The sequence below is a fragment of the Carcharodon carcharias genome, chromosome 19 (assembly GCF_017639515.1).
Source record: "Carcharodon carcharias isolate sCarCar2 chromosome 19, sCarCar2.pri, whole genome shotgun sequence".
Classification (NCBI taxonomy): domain Eukaryota; kingdom Metazoa; phylum Chordata; class Chondrichthyes; order Lamniformes; family Lamnidae; genus Carcharodon; species Carcharodon carcharias.
The window spans coordinates 71,789,742-71,813,078 of record NC_054485.1 but is presented as its reverse complement, the minus strand read 5'-3'; the positions used below and the strand labels follow the sequence as shown (position 1 = coordinate 71,813,078).

The window sequence follows — 23,337 nt, the reverse complement described above, 5'->3', positions numbered from 1 at the left end:
GATTCCCATTGACTCCAGTTTTCCTCAGGATCCTTGATGCCACACTCAGTCAAATGCTGCCTTGATGTCAAGGATAGTCAATCTCATCTCACCTTGGGTGTTCAGCTCTTTTGTCCATGTTTGAATCAAGGCTGTCTTGAGGTCAGGAGCTGAGTGGCCCTGGTGGAACCCAAACTGGGCATCAGTGAGCATGTTATTGCTAAGCAAGTGTCTTTTGACAGCACTGTTTATGACCCCTTCCATTACTTTATTGATGATCGAGAGTGGACAGATGGGGCGGTAATTGGCCAGGTTGGATTTGCCCTCTTTTTTGTGTACAGGACATACCTGGGCAATTTTCCAGATAGCCGGGTAGATGCCAGTGTTGTAGCTGCACTGAAACAGCTTGGTTAGGGGCGCGGCAAGTTCTGGAGCAGAGGTCTTCAGTACTATTGCCGGAATATTGTCAGGGCCCAAAGCCTTTGCAGTATGTAGTTCCTTCAGCCGTTTCCTGATATCACATGGAGTGAATCGAATTGGTTGAAGACTGGCATCTGTGATGTTGGGGACCTCTGGAAGAGGCCGAGATGGATCATCCACTCGGCACTGAAGAATGGTGCAAATGCTTCAGCCTTATCTTTCGCACTGATGTGCTGGGCTCCTCCATCATTGAGGATGAGGCTATTTGTGGAGCCTCCTCCTCCAGTGAGTTGTTTAATTGTCTACCACCGTTCTTGACTGGATGTGGCAGGATTGCAGAGCTTAGATCTGATCCGTTGGTTGTGGGATCGCTTAGCCCTGTCTGTCGCTTGCTGCTTATGCTGTTTTGCGTTCAAGTAGTCCTGTGTTATAGCTTCACCATTTTTAGGCATGCCTGGTGCTGCTCCTGGCATGGCCCCCTGCACTCCTCATGATTGAACCAGGGTTGATCCCCTGGCTTGATGATGATGTTAGAATGGGGGATATGCCAGGCCATGAGGATACAGATTGTATTCGAGTATAATTCTGCTGCTGCTGATGGCCCACAGCGTCTCATGGATGCCCAGTCTTGAGTTGGCAGATCTGTTCGAAATCTATCCCATTTAGCACAGTGGTAGTGTCACACAGCGTGATGGAAGGTATATTCAATGTGAAGGTGGGACTTTCTCTCCACAATGACTGTGTGGTGGTCACTCCTACCGATACTGTCATGGACAGATGCAACTGCGGCAGGCAGATTGGGGAGGATGAGGTCAAGTGTGTTTTTTCCCCCTTGTTGGTTCTGAGGAGACAACCCTTTCAGCAAAGGAGGAGAGGGAGTTGGAGGAAATCATCTTTCCTTTTCCTGTTTTACAGAAGGATTGTACCGTACTACCAGAGAATACAGAGAGGATAGACACCGCAGATAGATCCTGACCATCACCCACGGAACAACCCAACTGTAGGAAGACATCCAGTCCCTTCACAGCATTGCTCAACACAGAGAAGGTTGGGCAGTGAAACCATCATCTGGAAATTGGTCAAGTCAGAGGAGTTTTGACAGATCATCAGATCTGAAACTGGTCAGTAGTGTGGAGCTTTCCATCAGAACCAACCTTTCCAAAGGTTTGGCTGTGGATGTTCAGTCAGGGTGAGGCTGGGAAGAAGTGTGAGTGGCTCCAAGTTTGGTGAGGGCTTCAGTCATTCATCGAGCCTTATGAACCACTGACTCACTCCTACAGGTGAAAGGCTGTTCAAGAGTGAGGTTTGTGAGGAGGGATCCAAAGGTTCCTAACACACAACCTTCTTGAAGAGCAGTGTGTATCTGTTCTCCGACCTTTTACAGAGGGGTAGCCACATGGAAGAGAAAGTATTCAAGTGTGAGATGTGTGACCAAGCCTTCACAAAGTCATCGAGGCTCATGCAACATCGACGCATTCACACTGGGGAAAAACCTTATGCATGTGAAGTGTGTGACAAATCATTCTCACAGTCATCAAACCTCCGTGTACACAAATGCACTCAGACGGGTCAGAATCCATTTACATGCAAAGTGTGTGGTAAATCATTCACACAGTCCTGGACCCTCCGTGTGCATCTGCGCATTCACACAGGAGAGAAACCATTCACGTGTGAGGTGTGTGACAAAACATTCTCGCAGCCATCGTCCCTCTGTGCACACCAACGCATTCACACAGGGGAGAAACCATTCAGATGCGAGATGTGCAACAAATCATTCAGGCAGTCCTCACACCTTCGTGAACACGAACGCATTCACACAGGGGAGAAACCTTTCACCTGCAAGGTGTGTGACAAATCATTCTCGCTGTTAAGGAACCTCCATGCACATCAGCTCATTCACACAGGAGCAGAAACAGTCAAGTGTGAGGTTTGTGACAAAGTCTTCACAAACTTAAGGAGCCTCCAGCTACATCAGACCATCCACACAGGAGAGAAACACTTCAATTGTGAGTCCTGCGATAAAGCTTTTGCGACATCTTCAACCCTCCTGATACACCAGAGGATTCACACAGGGGAGAAACCATTCAAGTGTGAATTTTGTGAGATGGCTTTCTCCCAAACCTCTGATCTCCTGAGGCACCAGAGGATTCACACAGGGGAGAAACCCTTCAAGTGTGAGGTGTGCAACCGAGCCTTCACGCAGTCTTCAACACTGGTAAAACATCGACGCATTCACACTGGGGAGAAGCCATTCAAATGTGAGGTGTGTGACAAATCATTCTCGGAATCATCACACCTCCACAGACACCGACGTAGTCACACTGGAGAGAAACCATTCACATGCGAAGTGTGCAACAAGTCATTCTCACGTTCATCAACACTCCGCGCACACCAACACATTCACACTGGGGAGAAACTGTTCAAGTGTGAGGTGTGTGACAAGAGGTTTGCAGAATCATGGGACCTGCTGAAACACTGGCGAGTTCACACTGGGGAAAAGCCTTTCACGTGCGAGGTGTGTGACAAATCGTCCTCGGACTCGTTGTCCCTCTGTGCACACCAACAGGTTCACACATGAGAGAAACCTTTCCCATGCGAGGTGTGTGACAAATCATTCTTGAGTTCATCGGATCTCCTATACCATCAGAGGATCCACACAGGGGAGTGAGTCTTCAATTGTGAACTTAGTTTGGGGAAAGCTGTGCTCTAACTGCAAGAATCTGAACCACTTTTCACACACACACTTCAGGTCAAAGAAGAAATTGTAAATCGCATTCTTGGAACAGCCAAAAAGGATTTTGATGAAAGAGGGAATGAGTTGTTGGCACAAAAAGAAGCCATTTTGAAACTGTTATCTCAAAAAGAGAATTTAAAATGTTTGAGTCTGGAAAATGAATTTAGAAATGAGGATGTGCCTACAGCTAAAGAAGAAGGAGACAGTTTAACTATGAACTTAACTGAGACGTTCTTTGTGGAGTTTAAAGATGAGAAAGCTACAGACATGGAGACCAATGAGCTCCAAAAGCTGAAATCAGCACAGACTGTCTCAAAGACTGAGTTTAAAAATTCACCTGTGAATAAGAATGAAGTATTTTCTTTTGCAGATGGAACTTAGGACCATAAATATTGTAAGAAGAAAACTATCAGAAAACATCTCAAAAAGAAATATTTTACATCTTAAACTGGACATGGAATTGAGCAGAGAGCTGATGAACTTGTGAAGTTGATTGGACAATGGGAGGATGATTATTGTGTGTATTGCATGTGGTCTGATAATTGTTAAGATTTATAATATATTGTAAGTTGTAATATTCTACACAGTGTAAATGAAAACACAGCAGTTGGTGAATTTTCATTTTTTTCCAGTGGGGATTGTTGTGAATACTTAGTTCATGGTTCATATGTATTGGAATATAATTTTTAATTTTGTGTATATAACTTTAAGATTGTGGGTTATAAAGGTCAGAATAGAGAGAGGATAAAACAGCAGGAGGGCTTACTTAGCTAGAGAGCTGGAGACTTGATGTCTGCACTCCTTGCAGTGATGACAGGCCAGAGAGATTGTTTTGTTTTAGGAGTTAGAGCTAAGTTATTTTAAAAGCAGTCAGTGAGCCCTGAAATGCCATAAAACCCATTTACTTCATCAGATGAAAGAAGAAATTGTAAATTCGGGAGGATTAATTTAAAGTCAGTTTGAGGGTAGCCCAGAGCAGGCTATGTTGTTATGGAGATGCGGGGGAGGGGGGGGGGGGGGGGGGCGGTGGTGGGGAGCTTAGGAAGGCTCTCTGGTTTCAATTTTCTGGGTGTTTGCTGGGAGAGGTTTTAGTTGCAGTTAGGACCTCATGTGGTTTGCAGCTCACTGAGAGAAGTTTGCCAAAATAAATGACAATTAGAGCTGCACTGTAAGCAGAGTAAACTATTAACATCATCATTGACAATGTTGAGGGTGAGTGATTCTCTGTTTGAATTTTGTGAGGTACAGAAGCTGGAAGATTAAGATTAAGGACATATCCTCAGAGCTGGAGAGAAACTTAGACTGGGAGTTTCAGGCAGGATCAGAAATTCCTACTGAAAGTAAATGGACTGTTTGTTAGTTTGCTAAGTTTTCCATCCCGCCTGCGATGGGTCCTGTCACAGGTGGGACTGGAAAATCACGGCCTTGGGGTGGGAGGGGACAGATCTAGTTGTCATGGTCGAAGTAGGTACCAACGACATAGATAGAACCAGGGAAGAGGTTCTGCTGAGGGAGCAGGAGCAGCTCGGTACTAAATTAAAAATCAGAACCACAAAGGTAATAATCTCTGGATTACTACCTGAGACATAAGCAAATTGGAAAATGAAGTCCCACAGCAACCAAGGCTGTAATAGTGGGATCAGCACATGCACAGGAGAGAGGGGGCACAGGGCAGAGGGTCACAGGAGAGAGAGGACTCAGGCGAGAGGGTCACTGGAGAGAAAGGGGACTCTGGCGAGAGGGTCACTGGAGAGAGAGAGAGGACTCGGGTGAAAAGGTCACTGGAGAGAGAGAGAGAGAGAACTCAGGTGAGAGGGTCACTGGAGAGAGAGGACTCAGGCGAGAGGATCATTGGAGAGAGAGAGAAAGAGAGGACTCAGGTGAGAGGGTCACCAGAGAAAGCGGGCACAGGAGGGAGGACACAGGCGAGAGGGTTACACGAGAGAAGGGGCACTTGAGGAAGGGGCACATGATGGAGGGGGTACAGCAGCGAGGGAGAGAGGAGAGGTGCATAAAGGAGAAAGGGAAAGAGGTTAGGGAAAAAGAGACACACAGGAGAGAAGGAAATAGGTCGGAGGAGCACATGAGGGAGGAGGTTGACCCAATGTTTGGAGAGTGACTATGACTGGGGGAGTGACTTGGGAATGATCTCTCCCTTCTCAGCAGATCCTTCATCTCTTGCCTGATCCCTTGTCCCTCACCAGATCTCTCTGTTACACTCTCTCCCCATGTCTGATGCCACAATCCTTACCCAACCTTTTGTTGTGTCCCCTCGCCTGACCCCATGTCCTTTTCCCAACACCTGCCAGAGCCCTCACGAACTGCATGGAGACCCTCAAGGTCTCAGTCCTCGAGTCGAGGCAGCAACTTCTCTATCCAGAAACAGACAGCAGTGGGAGGCAGTGAGTCCAGTCCGAGAGCCCATCAGATCTCCATTCCTCATTACACAGCAGGGAGACTCAATGAGCACAGTGCCTGGTACACAGCACAGGGGGCAGCAGGGAGACTCACTGAGCATAATGCCTGGTACACAGCACAGGGGGCAGCAGGGAGACTCACTAAGCATAGTGCCTGGCACACAGCACAGGGGGCAGCAGGGAAGTCACTGAGCACAGTGCCTGGCGCAGAGGGCAGCAGGGAGACTCGCTGAGCACAGTGCCTGGTACACAGCACAGGGGGCAGCAAGGAGAAGTGGAGTATTTAATTCCTGTTTCTGACACCTCCACTTTCTCCTTGTCCAAGGGTAAAATTGGCACAGAGTTGATTTCACATTTTGAACAATTATTTGCTCAATTGCACTTTGCTGACATTGTTTGGTGATTGCTCTTTCTTCAAAAGAAAACTTTTTAACTTCCCAATTTGTGAAATTTCCAGAATAAATATAAGAATGTTTATAAAATATTAAAAGTTTGTCATTGGAGATTGTAGTGAATCTTATCAGTTTTAATCTCAACATTCTAGTTTTGTTAGATGCTCTATGATGCGCAAGACAGGGGGTGCACAGTGGGGGATGAGGTGGGATTCATTATACCTCCTGCCCATACAGCCTGCCCTATCCAGGGGTCACCTCCTGTGGCGGTTCAGCTAACCTCAGCTGCAATTTCTGTGCTCAATATTCACCTCGTGCTGTACCTCTCCCCGGATGTCCTAGTGTATCCCCCTCTCCCAGGATGTCCCAGTGCATCCTCCTCTCCCGGGATGTCCCAGTGCATCCCCTTCTCCCGGGATGCCCCAGTGCATCCCCCTCTTCCGGGATGTCCCAGTGCATCCCCCTCTTCCGGGATGTCCCAGTGCATCCCCCTCTTCCGGGATGTCCCAGTGCATTCCCGTCTCCCGGGAGGACCTGGTCCAGTCACCTCTCCCAGTTCCACCCCTGGAAGTATCCCAGTCTAGACCTTGTTTGAGAGTGATATTGTTCAGTGTGCAGTACACTAGGATGATTGTGACCATTCTCTCTCTCTGGGGAATACTGCAATCCACCCCCAGATGTAGCCAGTACCTGAAACAGTTCTTCAACCTCCCACTTGCTTCTCTCTGTGAGCTACCTCAGAGACACACAGGCGTCAGTAAACAACACCACCTCCTCAGTGTGTGGTGCATGAAATGGTGGCATCAGCCATGGAAGGAAGGATGGACCTTGTCCCAAATCAGCTGACCATCAGGTCACTCCCCTTCCCTGAAAAAGGGTCTGATATCTGAGTTCCTGACAATGTAGGATGATCCAGTGTGAGTGACATTCATATGGTCAGAAATTTTCACTGAATGGGCGGGCACATGCCCGACCCGCTCGAGTGTAAAACAGCGCATGACGATATCGGGTGAGCGTCCCAATATCATCGCACACTCCTGCGATATTTCGGTCGGCAGGCACGCATGGGAGTCGGAGCCACGTCTGCCAACAGTTACAAGGCCAGTTAAGGCCATTAAAAAGGCAATTAAACTGGATTTTACATTGCCTGTGCAATTTTGCCAACAATTTGCTAAACCTCATCCAAGTCGGGGTAAAAAGGGTCAGCAGCATAGCCAGCATGAGTAGTGAGGAGTTTTGGAGATAGTTTGCTGCTGGTTTGCTTATTGGTACTTGGCAGCTTCATCTCTGTTCAGGCCTTCATTGTTAGCATTTCCAGGCTTCATTTCAGGACTTATTGGTGTCTCCAAGGCCTCCAGAGGATTCAGACCGTGTGATCTCTTCCAGGTATCAAGCAGCCTTCTGTTACCCTGGTAATGGGAACTGTGGTCTCCGCTGGTGGCACCTCCTCTGAGGAGGAAGAGAGGGGCGGAAGGGAGAGGAGGCCAGGTGTCCCAATGCAGCCTCCAGGGGAGCAACCTGAGGAAAGAGAGGTGCAGGCACAAGGGGTGCAGGGCCAGCAGGAAGTCCAAGGCAGAAGGGCTCGCAGAAGATGCCACTATCCTGCTGCCAGGGTTTACAAGCGGTGATGCAGCGACCTCAATTTGCCTGATCTGCAATCCCGAAGGAGGCTCCGCTTCTCAAGGGAGACCATGACCCCCATTTGTCATATGATTTGACCTGAGATCAGCTCCAACTGGGTGGGTGGATACCCCATGCCAGTGGCTCTGAAGATCACAGTGGCCCTCAACTTCTCTGCCACCCAGGGGTCAGCAGGGATCTTTGTGGAGTTTCCCAATCGGCTGTCCACAGTTGTGTGAAGTTGTTGTCTGGAGCTCTATTCAGGCAGGCACTGACCCATATGGATGAGGCCAGCCACGCTGAGCAAGCCAGAATGGGTTCCCCCACGTCCAGGGTGCCATCGACTGCACACATGTGGCCATCAAGGCATCAGCAGGTCAGCCGGGTGCCTTCATCAACAGGAAGGGATTCCACTCCATGAATGTGCAGATAGTGTGTGACCATAGGATGCATATTCTGCAAATCTGTGCAAGGTACCCTGGCAGGTCCCATGATGCTTACATCCTCAGACACTCCCAGGTGCCAAGGCTCTTCAGTGCTCCAGCCCAACTGGATGGATGGCTGCTGGAGGACAAGGGCTATCCATTGAAAAGGTGGCTAATGATGCCTCTCTGCCACCCAAGAACAGAGGCAGAGCAGTGTTACAATAGGAGTCATGCCTCCACAAGGGTGTTGGTAGAAAGGACCATAGGTCTTCTCAAGATGTGCTTCAGATGCCTGGACTATTCAGGGGGAGCACCACAATAACTCCCAGTGTGGGTGTCACTGATCGTGGTTGCTTGTTGCACTCCCCACAATCTAGCACTGGCAAGGGGGGACCCACTGGAGAAAGAGGATCTTGACATAGCTGCACAGGCCACAGATGATGAATCCAGTATTGAGTCAGAAGAGGAGCACGGTGAGGAGAATGCTGAGGGTGTGCAGCCAGACCTCGGTAACCTCTGGGGATACCTTGATCCAACGCTCTTTCAGCTGGGCTACCAAAGATCTGCTTCCACCTCATGCCAGGATTGCTACCTCCATATTGGATATCTAAAATGATCCTTTCATTTGCACCCAAAGTCCACCCAATGCCTGTACAATAAAGTATCCAGCCACTCACGTCCAGCATTACATAATGGTGTGCCATACAGCAGAAAGAAAAATGGTGAAGCATACTCAGGCCATCAGAACCAAAGCAAATTTAATGTTATTGTCACATTAAATGCATAATGACATTACCATTACTGGTGTTGATGTCCACGCTAGCAGACATATAAACCAAACATAAAGGAAAAGAAAATCACTCGTGAACTGTCCCTCTTGTACGCAATGGTGCCTTTAACTTACATTTCTGAGTGCTACGTCTTGGTTCCCTACCTTGCTAGCACTGGCACTGGAGACAGCCTGCTGACTCTGGTGTCTTGTTGGCCTTGATGACCTTGATGGTCGTCCTTTGGTCGTCTTGTGCTGGCCCACCTGGGAGGGAGCAGCCAGTGCCATGGCTGGCATCTCCCCAGTCATCGCAGCCTCATCAGAGCGCCTTGAGAGGAGCCCCCAGAGATGACAAGCAGCTCATGTGCCAACATGAGGTCACTCTGGACCTCCCTGCTCACCACTGATAGACAGGCACCCAGCCTCCGACACTGGCACTGATCACCTGAGGTCATTGCCTGTGTGAGGGCTTGCAAGTTCGAGCGCAACCCCAGGAACCCCTAATTCTGTCCCTGGAGTTACCTCTCCATGAGACTCGCCACTCTCTCAATGGAGGAGGCAGTGCGATTGGCCATGAGGTCAACGCAGTGCTCATGCTCTGCATGGACTTCTCCACAATGGAGACCATGGCACGCAGGCCCTCATGGATCTCCGCCAGATCCTCCTGCACATGTCACTGAACATCGAGTATCTGCCACTTAATGGACGTCTCCGGAGGCACATCATCTGCCTTCAACTGAGCATCGTCCTGGTCCCCAGCAGTCCTTTGACTGCCAGCACCCTGGGCATTCTCTGCTTCTGCCTTCACCTCAAGCAAGTATGAAGTGCCCTCACCAACGTGCACCAACATTCTAGTCGCCGATGTAATTCCCACCGAGGTGCTGATATCTGCACTGGTGCCTGGTTCAGAGAGCGGGTGTGACGCAGGTGGAAATGAAACCTGGTGGTCCTCTGGTGTCAGGGGTGGACTTTCGGGGTCCAGACAGTGAGTGCGTGCTGACAAATCTGAAAGAGAGAACAAGGACATGTCATTATTTAAAGCCATCACACCGTCACTGTGCATGCCAGGCACCCTGGTGAGACAATGGAGATCTGCATCAAGGTGCCATCATCTTCCATTGATCAATGGGGTCTCCAGGTTTGAAGCTCCCATCAGTAAAGATACTACACTAGAATGGTTGCACAATCTGAATTGCTCACCTCTGTGCACTGCGCTCTTACCTTTGTCTGGCATCCCCATTTCTCCATGCCTGGCTGCATGTGAAGCGTGCCGGTTCTCCAGCTCAAGGGTATTCTGCTCGAACCTGGTCAGCAGCAGCAGGTTGGGTAGGCCTCCATCTGTACGTGACCCCTCCGTTATGGCCCATCTTCTCCTGAAAGGACAGAGGAGCATTGATTGGTCCACTCTGTACCTGCAGCGCGATTGCAGGCTGGCCAACCTTAGCTGAGGAACACCTCGCAGGGCACATCCTAGTTGCGGCCCTTGAGCCACAGGGCACCCAGTCCAAGCAACCAGGGCTCACCCCCTTGGCCAGCTCCAGCGTCATTGACAGTTGGCACTCAGACTCTAAAACCCTGAGATCCACGGAGAGATAGCCAAATCTTAACACTTCTGCACACTGACCCATGCTAACACAGTACTTAACTTCTTGAGCGTAGCAGGTCATTGAACCTCTTCCGGCACTGCACCCATGTGCGCCTCACCACATCATGGCTGCTAACCAGCGCTGCCACGGCCTCCCATGCTCACTTTGTGAGGTGCGCTGGCCTCCTCCTCCCATCTCTGGGGTGCCCCTCCTGGCAGCCACTGACCTCAAGGAGGACCACGAGGCACTCATCCGAAAAGCGGGGGGACCTGCCTTCCCATCTGGCGTCTCCAGCCGCACTCGACTCCATCACTTGAGTTTGCTAACACAGAACATTCTTCTGTGGCAGCCTCCCGGGGCTGCCTGGGCCGTTTTTAAACCGGCCGCCGGGTTGTGTTTGAAGCCAGCGGCAGACAGACCCCGTCCCTGCTCGGCCCTTCCCGACCAGTGGGGAGCCACGTTTCACGCTGGGCAAGCCTTAATTGGCCCGCCAATGTGAAATGACGGTCGGGGGCCGATCACAGGCAGTGGTCCTTTTCCCAGCTGCTCCCGGGCCTGCCAACTGCGCCCGCCCGCTGAACTCAAAATTCTGCCAATCAAGTATTCTCAGATGGCCATTACACACTACATGAAGAAGGGGAATTGCTTTCTGTTCAGGTAGCTCTGTGAGTCTCCTCGGGTGATCTTCAATGCCATGTGAGTGTTATCAGTCACTCCCAGCACCTTGGGGAAGCAGCTATTCCATAAAATTCCAGTGACCTCTGCTGCTGCCCTCTGAGTGTTATATTAAATTTAATGAAATCATTTACTCTATGGAGTCATTTACTCTCCTCCTATCACAGGTCCTCATATCCCTCTTTCCTCCTCCTCCTTTCTGCTATTGCTCTCTCCTCCCCTCTCTCAAACCTATCTCTCCTCCTCTTCCTCTCTCTGTCCCCTCTCTCTCTTCTATCTCCCTTCCAGAATTTTGAAGACGGGAGGGTAGAGACAATGAGCTCCATTTTAAACTCTGCATCAAAGAATCACAGAATTGTTAGGGTGCAGAAGGAAGCCATTCCGCCCAGCATGTCTGCACCAGCTGTCCGAATAAGCATTGTGATTCAGTGCCATTCTTCTGCCTTTTCCCCATAACCCTGCATATTGTTTCTATTTTAATAATCGTCTAATGCCTCGATTGAACCAGCTTCCACCACACTTCCAAGCAGTGCATTCCAAAACCGAACCGCTTGCTGTGTGAGAAAGTTTTTTCTCACATTGCGTTTGCTTCTTTTGCAAATCACTTTAAATTTGTGCCCTCTCATTCTCACAGAACCATCATCAATATCGTAAGTGAAAAAACAAAGCAGAAACTCCACTCAACATTTTTGAGGTAATAATGTAATTCTGACTACATTAAACTATTTTAACTATTTCTCCACTTTATGTGACACAACTGAAATAAACTATTGTCTGTGGGTCTGTAGTTTGCTGAGATAATTGCTGACCACAGCATGTAGACTGGAGTCATGAACATGACTGACTGTTGGTGCCTGAACGCCCAAAAACCCTGAGTGTAATCTGAAGAGATGCCTCAAACAGGCGCAATCGGCAGAAACTCACCACTCTCATTATTCCCATCTGGGGCCATGGTCATTTCTGTGGTCGGTACCTACTTCCTGGGTGATGTTTCCTAAACCAGAGTTAAAGATCACAAAATCGCTATTGACGTTTGACATAACTTACATTTAAAATTCCTGATAAGGTTCGTTTCAGCCGGATTACGCTGGTAAAATCAACACAAACTAGCGAAAAATCTCAGCCACAATCTGTGCACTTGTGTTTGTTGCATATTTGTCAAGGAGTTTTACTAAAGAAAATACATATTTAAAAATGGTGTGTGACCAATTGAAACAGTTTTATTTATGGGTGGTATGTTGTGATCTGATTGGCTTCATGATCAATGCAGTGTGTAAATATCTACAGGATAATTTCTTCACTCATTTTACAACATGTTTGTGTTTCAATAAATGGTGGGTGGGGTTTGTACAGGGAGCCCAGAGCCTGAGGAATTATTCGTGTGGCCCTGACAACAACTTTAATCCATGTGCATGGAATGATCCATCTGGAGTTGGACTTGAACCCACAATCTTGTTCTCTGAGTCAGTGGATTGTGGGTTCAAGTCCACTCCAGGACTTGAGCACAAAAAAATCATGTCTGACACTCCAGTGCAGGACTGAGGGGGTGAAGAGATTACAGAGATAGGGAGGGGAGAGGCCATGGAGGGAATTGAAAACAAGCTCAAAAACCTCACTAAATCTAACAGAGTTTTCCTGGGAAGAGTGGGTTATTCCTCGAGTTTTATTCCTGACAGACTGTTAGAACTGTGCCTAAACAACAGAACTTTCATGAGTGAATGAAAGCAGAATGGTTAATCAGCAGATTGAAGACAATCGCTTAAGATGTCCATTCCAGCTGACACCAGGGACTTTACCACCTTTCACAGCTTCAGGAACCCAGACACAAAGACAACACTGACACCTGCAGCTCTAACTAGTTACCACTTTAAATCAAATCAAACTTTCAGGCTGCCAGTTTACAGGGGGAAAAGGATTCTGTACACAGCCTTGGGACTTAATCACTTAGAATCTAATACAACAGGAATGCTATAACTTATTGTCAGTTGTGGCTTAGTTAGCACTCTCGTCGCTGAGTCAGAAGATTGTAGGATCAAGTCTCACTCCAAAGACCTAAGCACTGAGGCTGATACTCCAGTGCAGTACTGAGGGACTGCTGCACTGTCAGAGGGACCATCTTTCATATGAGTTAAACTAAGGCTCCATCTGCCCTCTGAGCTGTATGCAACAGATCCCATGATACTACTTTGTAGAAGAGCAGGGAAGTTATCCCCAATGTCCTGGCCAATATGGATCCCACAATCAAGGTCAGCAAAACAGATTATCTGGTCAATATCAGATTGCTGTTTGAGAGAGCTTGCTGTGCACAAATTGGCTGCCAGGTTTCCTTCAATACAACAATGACTACAGTTCAAAAAGTTGTGAAGTGCTTTTGGACATTGTGTTCATGAAAGTTGATAGATAAATAAGAGTCTTTTTTTCTTCAGGAAATGTTACACTTCCTGTGAACTGGAAATTATAAACCCATTGATGGAGACAGTAAACCAGCCACAGTGACAATGACCAATATATTGCGTGCAGGACTCTTACTGTAGGCTCCAGAGTGTTTCAGTAAATAGGAAAACACCATGCTGACAAATCAGGCAGATTGAGTTCAGCTGAAAAAAGTGAATTTATCGTGAGTTATAAATCTGTACAAAACATTGATTAAACAGCAAACAAACAACAACACAATATTCAGCTCACATCAAACTTGGAATCAACCAAAATAACAAAACATTTGAAAATGATTCAAGATCTTTCCCAGAACATGAAATGAATCTTGGAAGAGTGTAAGATGAACGTATCACACTGTTATTACACTGAGGTATGATGGGCTGAGGGAACTCAGGTCTGTAGAGATTCATCTCCACTCCCGCACCATACTCAGGATAGTAGTCTTCCCAGACAGGAGAGTACAAACATTACCCATGGTATTAGACTCATAGACATTTACAGCACGGGCCATTCGGCCCATCATGTCTGCGCTGGTCAACAAAGATTTGACTACACTAATCCCATTTTCCAGCTCTTGGCCCACAGCCTTGGAGGCTATGGCAATGCAAGTGAATATCTAAATACTTCTTAATGTTACGAGAGTTTCTGTCTCAACCACCCTTTCAGGCAGTGAGTTCCACCCTCAGGGTGAAAAAATGTCTCCTCAACTCCCCTCTTAGCCTTCTACCTTTTACCTTAAATCTATGTCCCCTGGTTATTAACCGAATATATGTACGAATGGAAAAATTGCCTTCCTATCCACCCTATCTATGCCCCTCATATTCTTATACACCTCTATCAGGTCCCCTCTCAACCTCCACTGCTCCAAGGAAAACAACCACAGCCTATCCAATCTTTCCTCACAGCTCAGACCCTCCAGCCCAGGCAGCATTCTGGTAGATCTCTGCACCCTCTCCAGTACAATCACGTCCTTCCTATAATGTGGTGATCAGAACTGCATGCATTACTCCAGTTGTGGCCTAACCAGCATTTTATACAGTTCCAACATAACCTCCCTGCTCTTGTATTCTATGCCTCGACTAATAAAGGCAAGTATCCCATATGCCTTCTTAACCACCTTATCTCCCTGCCACCCTCAGGGATATGCACACCAAGGTCCCTCTGATCTTCAGTACTTCCCAGGGTCCTACCATTTGTAGTGTAATCTCTTGCCTTGTTAGTCCTCCCCAAGTGTATTACCTCACAATTTGCCATTGCTCTGCCCACCTGACCAGTCCATTGATATCCTCCTGCAGTTTACAGCTATCCTCCTCACTGTTTACCACCCTACCAATTTTTGTGTCATCCGCAAACTTCTTGATCATACCCCTTACATTTAAGTCCAAATCATTTATATATACCACAAACAGCAAGGACTCCAGCACCAAGCCCTGCGGAACTCCCGGAAACCAACTTCCAGTCACAGAAACATCCCTCTACCATCACCCTCTGCTTCCTGCCTTTCAGCCAATTTTGGATCCAAGGTGCCACTTTGCCTTGGATCCCATAGGCTTTTACTTTCTTGAGCAGTCTACAGGGGACCTTATCAAAAGCCTTGCTAAAGTCCATGTGGACCACAGCAAATGCATCACCCTCATCAACACCCCTGGTTACCTCCTCAAAAAATTTGATCAAATTTGTCAAACACGGTCTTCCCTTAACAAATCCATTCTGACTATCCCTGATTAAACTGTGTCACTCCAAGTGCAGATATATTGTCCTTCAGAATTTTTTCTAATAACTTTCTCATCACCGAGGTTACGCTGACTGGCCTGTAATTTCCTGGTGTATCCCTTCCTCCCTTTTATAATAATGGGACAATCTTAGCAGTCCTCCAGTCCTCTGGCACCTCACCTGTGGCCAGAGAGGATTTGAAAATTACTGCCAGGGCCCCTCAAATCTCTTCCCTTGCCTCCCTCAACAGCCTAGGATACATTAATTAAACATCCATCATCTGAAGAGGATCTATCTATAAGTCACATCACCAATTACAGCAGAGACTGATTCTACCCCATACCCGCTCCTGAGAACTGGCTCACTTTACTAACACACACACACACACACACAGACAATCAGGGGAAACTCTCTCAGAATACTACAGACACAAGTTTCTTTAAAATCCCTGTGCTTTAGTCTGGCTCCCAATTCCGATGGTCAGAAATGGCACCAAACTTTCGTGCCACAGGATGGAGCTCGTTTCCATCATAAAAACCCACCAATAGTTAGAGAGATCCAGTGATCTCATGGGTCCATGGACCAATCAGTTTCCATTCCTGCTAGACACTCTTCCCCCAAGTGAGTTGGATAGCGCTTTCTAATTCCCAACTCTCTGTCCTTTGGCCCTCCATTCGCCACAATGCTTCTGTCACCGTCAATCTGGTTAAACCACTCCCTCATATCCACCTTCTACACCCTTGTTTCCAAAATTACCTTTACTCTCTTCTTTCCTGGGCGATCTCCCTGCTTCTCAACTCCAAGGGGTGAAGATTTGAGCATATCTGGTACACAACCGGTTTAAACATCCATCGCCAGATCTGACTGGACCACATCAAGCACTAGTGGTCCTGCTTTCCTCTGTCAAAACTGCACATTACTCCAGGAGCATCCTGAAGAGAACAGATAACCCACAACTTCTCCTCCCCAGAACCAACTGTATCCTTGTGGAAGTTATGTTCCAGTTGTACAGAGCTCTCTTTAGACCTTATCTGGAGAACTGTGTTCAGTTCTGGGCACTGCACCTCAGGAAGGATATGTTGGCCTTGCAGGGAGTGCAGCGTAGATTCACCAGAATGTTCCTGGGGCTTAAAAGGTTAAATTCTGAGGCAGGTAGCACAGACTGAGATCAGGGAAAAATACTGCGGATGCTGGAAATCTGAAATGAAAAACAGAAAACGCTGGAAATGGTCTGAAGAAGTCATGCGGACTTGAAACATTAACTCTGCTTTTCTCTCCAAGGATGCCGCCAGACCTGCTGAGTGTTTCTAGCATTTTCTGTTTGCACAGACTGATCTTGCATTCCCTTGCATGTAGAAGGATGTGTAATGTCTGTTGTAAATTTGTGCTAAACTTCAGCATGATAGTGACTTCACTAACAGATTTATTGCAAAAGGAAACAAAGGTCAAGAGAGTGCCAGACAGCTTTTGAGAAGCTGAAGGCGATTCTAACCAATGAACCAGTATTAGCCACCCCTAATTTTGCTAAAGCCTTCAAGCTGGCAATCAACTAGTGACTTGGGGGTGAGTACACTCCTATTGCAAGAATTGAGCATAGGGAAGCCAGTGGAGTACTTTTTCTGCCAATTTTTTTTTAGAAAAAAAACCCTTGGATTGTTACTGGCTCTTAAGCATTTTGAGGTGGATATCTGTCATGGCTGTATACTGACCATAACCCTTTGGCCTTTGTGGTAAAATTTCAGACTCAGAATGACAGACTGTTCCGATGGAGCTTTCAAATACAACCTTATAACTTGAAGATTGTTCATATTGCTGGAAAAGATAATGTAATTGCTGATGCATTATCAAGAATGTAATTTTTTTCTAATTATCTGGAAAGTAAGAGAGTCAGAAAACTGAAAAGATTCTGTATAAGGAGCGAATGGCTGAGTGAATTCTGTTTATATATTATACATATCTTTTTCTGTATACTTTGCGATGAAACACATTTGGAAATGGTGTTTCATCTCTTAAAGGTGGAGGCATCTTAGAATCATAAATCTCAAGACTGAAGTTTTTTATTTAAATGGAAGGATTTGGTATGATCTGGACCTATGGATGCTGAAATTGGATGTTTTTAAAAGGTCATAAGTTCACCTTGGAACTGTCAATAAATTGGCCTCTTCCAAGAAATCACCTGACCTTTATGGTTCTGAAGAAGGAATTGTTTGTTTCTTTTGAACTGCAAAGGATTTTAATTAATGAAAAGCTGGGAGACAAAAAAGGCAATCACATGTGACAGAGGAGAACAACTTAAGTTGTGAACCTGCTTGTTTTTATGGCAGTCTTGTTGGAGAACAAGCTGAGGAAGGAAGGCTACCTTGACTGGTTCCCTCTCTCTACCTTGCCTAAAATTGTGTGTAGCTATCAACCTGTAGCCAGAGAACCCTCATCTGGGTGTAACTAGTCTGCATTTGGACCAGCAAAGCTAGACCAGTTTGGTGAGAACTTCCAGGCATCCACTGGGACCAGTGGCCTGTCTTCACACAAGAGAACCCCAGGTTGACAGTGTTGAGACTGTGCGGACTTTATTTTATAACTCTCATCCTCCAAAGCCCATCTCTGCAGAGGGACTCTATCTGTTTGTCATTTGTTTGTGTGTGTGTCTGTGTCTGTGTTCTGGGGGAATTCTTTAGGAAGAGATAGATAGTTATACATCCTGATTACAATTGTGTGTTAACCAGTACTCGCAACTTGTTAAAAGAAGTTTTGTTTTAAAATAAATTCATTAATCCAATGTTTTGAAAGAAGCCTGTTCAGAGTCTCTTTTTTACTGGGTACTAGAAGTATAGGTACACAATTAGCCATTTCAGTGAGAAAATTAAACATTTAAATTAATGGTACGGCTTGTGGAGTAGTGGGGCTTGCTAATTTGCACGCTCCTCCCATCCTGGTTGTAACAATTGTCTATCCTCTCTGTATTCTCTGGTGTAGTATGGTGAAATTCTTCTGTAAAACAGGGAAAGGAAACATGATTTTCTCCTCCTTTGCTGAAGCGGCTGACTCCTCAGTTAGAGACTGTTCCACAGTGAGTGCCAGTTTGCTATTCCCCTGTGTGGGGCATCAAATACATGTCCTTTCTTTTTCCTCACTTGACTGTCACACACCCTCTGTTTCCAGCAGGGACACTGGATAGTGACCAGGAGCAGAGAACATGGCTATTTTCTTTCCTTCACTCAGTCCCCATGGTCCCAGAAAGCATAAGGACAATGGAAAAGACAGTCGAGCGGAGTGTGAAACAGGCTATCAATTCACTGTGAGTTCGAGTTGTGCTGGCAAAGACCAGTTTTAACTGAGAGAATGCATTTAATATAAAGATGTTAATTAAATAGAGATTTTGAAATTTCTCCCCTTATTTTCCAAAATTATTGGAAGAAATCACGTTGGGCAGGAAGTGCTAGAAGCTAAGGAAAATATTGCTTCAGTATAGCTGATTGAAGGATTCTGGTTCATCCTGGGAAATTAGATACACTGCAGTCATTCAGGCTGCACATCCCAAATTCAGCTATCAGCCATAGCACTGGGCAAAACTATCAAATCCAAGCCCAAGCTTTTGGAAAAGGACAAGGCCTTCAGATAAAATCTTTAAAGAAGGCATTAAAAGACATTTCAAATAAAGGTGTCTCCAAATTGCTATGGTGCTGGATGAAAAAGCCAGAGATTGTGAGTTCAAGTCCAACCACGGAAAGTTACAAACATAGAATTATAGTGCCATTCAGCCCAACTGGTCCATGATGGTGTTTGTGCTTCACACGAGCTTCCTCTCAACCTATCAGAATATCCTTCAGTTCTTTTCACCCTTAAATGCTGATCCTGTTTCCCCTTAAAGGCATCTACAATATTCACCTCAACCACTCCATGATTCGCACCAGCCTCTTGATGCTGCAACACTGAATTCAATAAAACTGGTCAACTAGCAGTCACTGGCTATGCTGTCGTAGAGTTATACTTCAGAGAAACAGGCCCATCGTGCCTGTGCCAGCCATCAAGCACCTACCTATTCTAATCCCATTTTTCAGCACTTGGCCCATAGCCCTGTATGCTATGGCGTTTCAAGTGCTCATCTAAGTACTTAAATGTGTGAGGGTTCCTGCCTCTACCACTTATCCAAGCAGTGTGTTCCAGATTCCAACCACCATCTGGGTGAAAAGTTTTTCCTTAAATCCCCTCTAAACCTCCTGCCCCTTACCTTAAATCTATGCCCCCTGGTTATTGACACCCCTACTAAGGGGAAAAGTTTCATTCTCTGCCCTATCTATGCCCCTCATAATTTTGTGTACCTCTATCAGGTCCCTCCTCAGCCTTCTCTGCTCTATGGAAAACAACCCTTGCCTATCCAATCTCTCTTCATAGCTGAAATGCTCCAGCCCAGGCAACATCCTGGTGAATCTCCTCTGCACCCTCTCCAGTGCAATCACATCCTTCCTATAGTGGAGCAACCAGAACTGCACACAGTACTTCAGCTGTGGCCTAACTAGTGTTTTATACAGCTCCAACATAATGACCCTGCTCATATATTCCATGCCTTGGCTAATAAAGGCAAATATCCCATATGCCTTCTTAATCATCTTATCTACCTGTGCTGCTGCCTTCAGGGATCTATGGACACACCAAGGTCCCTCTGATCCTCTGTTCTTCCTACGGTCCTACCATTCATTGTGTATTCCCTTACATGTTAGTCCTCCCAAAATGCATCACCTCACACTTTTCAGGATTAAATTCCATTTGCCACAGCTCTGCCCATCTTACCAACCCCCTTATTTCATCCTGTAATCTAAGGCTTTCCTCCTCACTATTTACGACACCACCAATTTTCGTGTCATCTGCAAACTTACTGATCATATCTCCTATAAATCACATCTAAATCATTAATGTACACTACAAGCAGCAAGGGTCCCAGCACCAATCCCTGCGGTACACCACTCGTCACAGGCTTCTAATCGCAAAAACAACCTTTGACCATCACCATCTGCCTCCTGCCAATAAGCCAATTTTGGATCCAATTTGCAAATTGCCCTGGATCCCATGGGCTTTTACCTTCTTGACCATTCTCCCATGCGGGAGCTTGTCAAAAGTCTTACTGAAGTCCATGTAGACTACATCAACTGCACTACCCTCATTTACACAATTAGTCACCTCCTCCAAAAATTCAATCAAATTTGTAGACATGATCTCCCCCTGACAAAGCCATGCTGACTATCCCTGATTAATCCCTGCCTCTCCAAGTGGAGATTAATCCTATCCCTCAGAATTGTTCCCATTAGTTCCCCTACCACTGATGTTAGACTCACTGGCCTGTAATTACCTGATTTATCCCTACTACTCTTCTTGAATAATGGTACCAAATTTCCAGTCCTCTGGCACGTCTCCTGTGGCCAGAGAGGATTTGAAAATTACTGTTAGAGCCCCTGCAATCTCCTCCTTTGCTCACATAGCAGCCTGGGATATATCTCATCTGGGCCTGGGGATTTATCCACTTTTAACCCCACTAAAACCGCTAACACCTCCTCCCTTTCAATGCCAATTTGTTCCAGTATATCACAGTCCCCCTCCCTGATTTCCACACCTACATCGTCCTTCTCCTTGGTGAACACAGATGAAAAGTAATCATTTAAAACCTCAACTACGTCCTCCAGCTCCACACACAGATTGCCACTTTGGTCCCTAATGGGCCCTATTCTTTTCTTGGTTATCCTCTTACCCTTAATATATTTACAAAATGCCTTGGATTTTCCTTGATCTTGCCCGTCAGTTTTTTCAATTACCCTCTTTGCTCTCCTAATTACTTTTTTTAAGTAGCCCCCCTACATGTTCTATACACCTCTAGGATTTCCACTCTTTTCAGCCCTCTGTATCTGCCATAAGCCCCATTCTTTTCCTTATCCAATCCTCTTTATCCATTGACATCCAGGGTTCCCTGGACTTGTTGGTCCTACCCTTCACCTTTATGGGAACATGTTGGCCCTGAACTCTCATTATTTCCTTTTTGAATGACTGACTCCCACTGGTCTGATGTAGACTATCCTACAAGTAGCTGCTCCCAGTCCACTTTGACCAGATCCTGTCTTATCTTATTGAAATCGGCCTTCCCCCCAATTCAGGACATTTATTTCCAGTGCATTTTTGTCCTTTTCCATAACTACTTTAAATCTTACAGAGTGAAAGTCACTGTCCACAAAATGCCCCCCCACTGACACTTCTACCATTTGCCTGGCTTCATTCCTTAAGATTAGCTTCAGTACCACCCCTTCTCTTGTTGGACTTTCTAAGTGCTGGCTCAAAAAGCTCTCCTGGATGCATTTTAAGAATTCCGCACCCTCGAAGCCTTTTACACTAAAACTATCCCAGTTAATATCGGGAAGTTGAAATCCCCTACTATTATTACCCTTGAAATAGTGGATGCACTGGTGGTCATCTTCCAAGATTCTATAGACTCTGGAACAGTTCCTACAGATTGGAGGGTAGCTAATGTAACCCCACTATTTAAAAAGGGAGGTAGAGAGAAAACGGAATTATAGACCAGTCAGCCTGATGTCGGTAATGGCAAAAATTCTAAAGTCCATTATAAAAGATTTAATAACTGAGCATGTGGAAAACAGTGGCAGAATCAGACAGAGTCAGCATGGATTTATGAAAGGAAAATCATGTTTGACAAATCTACTAGAATTTTTTGAAGATGTAACTAGTACAGTTGATGAGCAGGAGTTAGTGGATGTGGTTTATTTGGACTTTCAGGAAGCTTTCGTCAAAGTCCCACATAAGAGATTGGCGTGTAAAATTAAAACGCATGGGATTGAGGGTACTGTTTTGAGATGGATAGAAAACTGGTTGGCAGACAGGAAACAAAGAGTAGGAATAAACGGGTCTTTTTCCGAATGGCAGGCAGTGACTAGTGTGGTACCGCAGGGGTCGGTGCTAGGACCCCAGTTATTCACAATATATATTAATGATTTAGATGAGGGAACTAAATGTAATATCTCCAAATTTGCAGATGACACAAAGCTGGGTGGGAGGGTGAGCTGTGAGGAGGATGCAGAGATGCTTCAATGTGATTTGGACAAGCTGAGTGAGCGGGCAAATGCATGGCAGATGCAGTATAATGTGGATAAATGTGAGGTAGCAAAAACAGGAAGGCAGATTATTATCTGAATGGCTATAGATTGAGAGAGGGGAATGTGCAATGAGACCGGGGTGTCCGCATACACCAGTTGCTGAAGGTAAGCATGCAGGTGCAGCAGGCGGTAAAGAAGGCAAATGGTATATTGGTCTTCATAGCGAGAGGAGAGGTACAGGAACAGGGATGTCTTGCTGCAATTATACAGGCTGAGACCACATCTGGAATATTGTGTGCAGTTTCTGGTCTTCTTATCTGAGGAAGGATATACTTGCTATAGCGGGAGTGCAGCGAAGGTTTATCTGACTGATTTCAGGGATGGCGGGACTGACATATGAGGAGAGATTGAGTCGGTTAGGATTATATTTGCTGGAGTTCAGAAGAATGAGAGGGGATCTCATAGAAACCTATAAAATTCCAACAGGACAAGACAGGGTAGATGCAGGTAGGATATTCCTGATGGTGACGGAGTCCAGAACCAGGGGTCACAGTCTGAGGATATGGGGTAGACCATTTAGGACTGAGATGAGAAGTTTCTTCACCCAGAGAGTGGTGAGTCTGTGGAATTCGCTACCACAGAAAGTAGTTGAGACCAAAACATTGTATGTTTTCAAGGAGCAGTTAGATATAGCTCTTGGGGCGAAAGGGATCAAAGGATATGTGGAGAAAGAGGTAGCAGGCTATTGAGCTGGATGATCAGCCATGATCATAATGAATGGCGGAGCAGGCTCAAAGGGTCGAATGGCTTATTCCTGCTCCTAGTTTCTATTATTTTAACACTTCTCTGAGATTTGCCTACATATCTGCTCCTCTATTTCCCCTGACTGTTTAGAGGCCTATAGTACATTCCCAGTCCTGAACATTAGTGTGGATATTATGGGATACAATCTGTATAAACTCTGCTCCTTAACTCACCGTCTCCTCACCTGGTTTCCGGACCCTGCAGGAAATGAACCACCTGTGGAAGAGGAGAATGGCAGAGTGGGCTCTTTGATTGACATCTCCCACACCCAATCAG

At 46.2% G+C, this 23,337-nt stretch overlaps 1 long non-coding RNA gene and 1 pseudogene across 2 annotated transcripts; one reads left to right on the top strand and one right to left on the bottom strand.

Moving 5' to 3' along the window:
- LOC121291224 overlaps positions 1-23,337 on the top strand; it is a 68,108-nt pseudogene that overhangs the window by 32,556 nt on the left and 12,215 nt on the right.
- LOC121291972 lies at positions 11,951-23,325 on the bottom strand. Of its 2 annotated transcripts, none has more exons than XR_005946139.1 (3): positions 23,235-23,325; positions 15,923-16,364; positions 11,951-12,011 (listed from the first exon to the last, which is right to left on the bottom strand). It is a non-coding gene; the product is annotated as an uncharacterized LOC121291972 (long non-coding RNA). The 2 variants fall into 2 exon arrangements; XR_005946138.1 differs by lacking the exon at positions 11,951-12,011 and adding an exon at positions 13,543-13,614.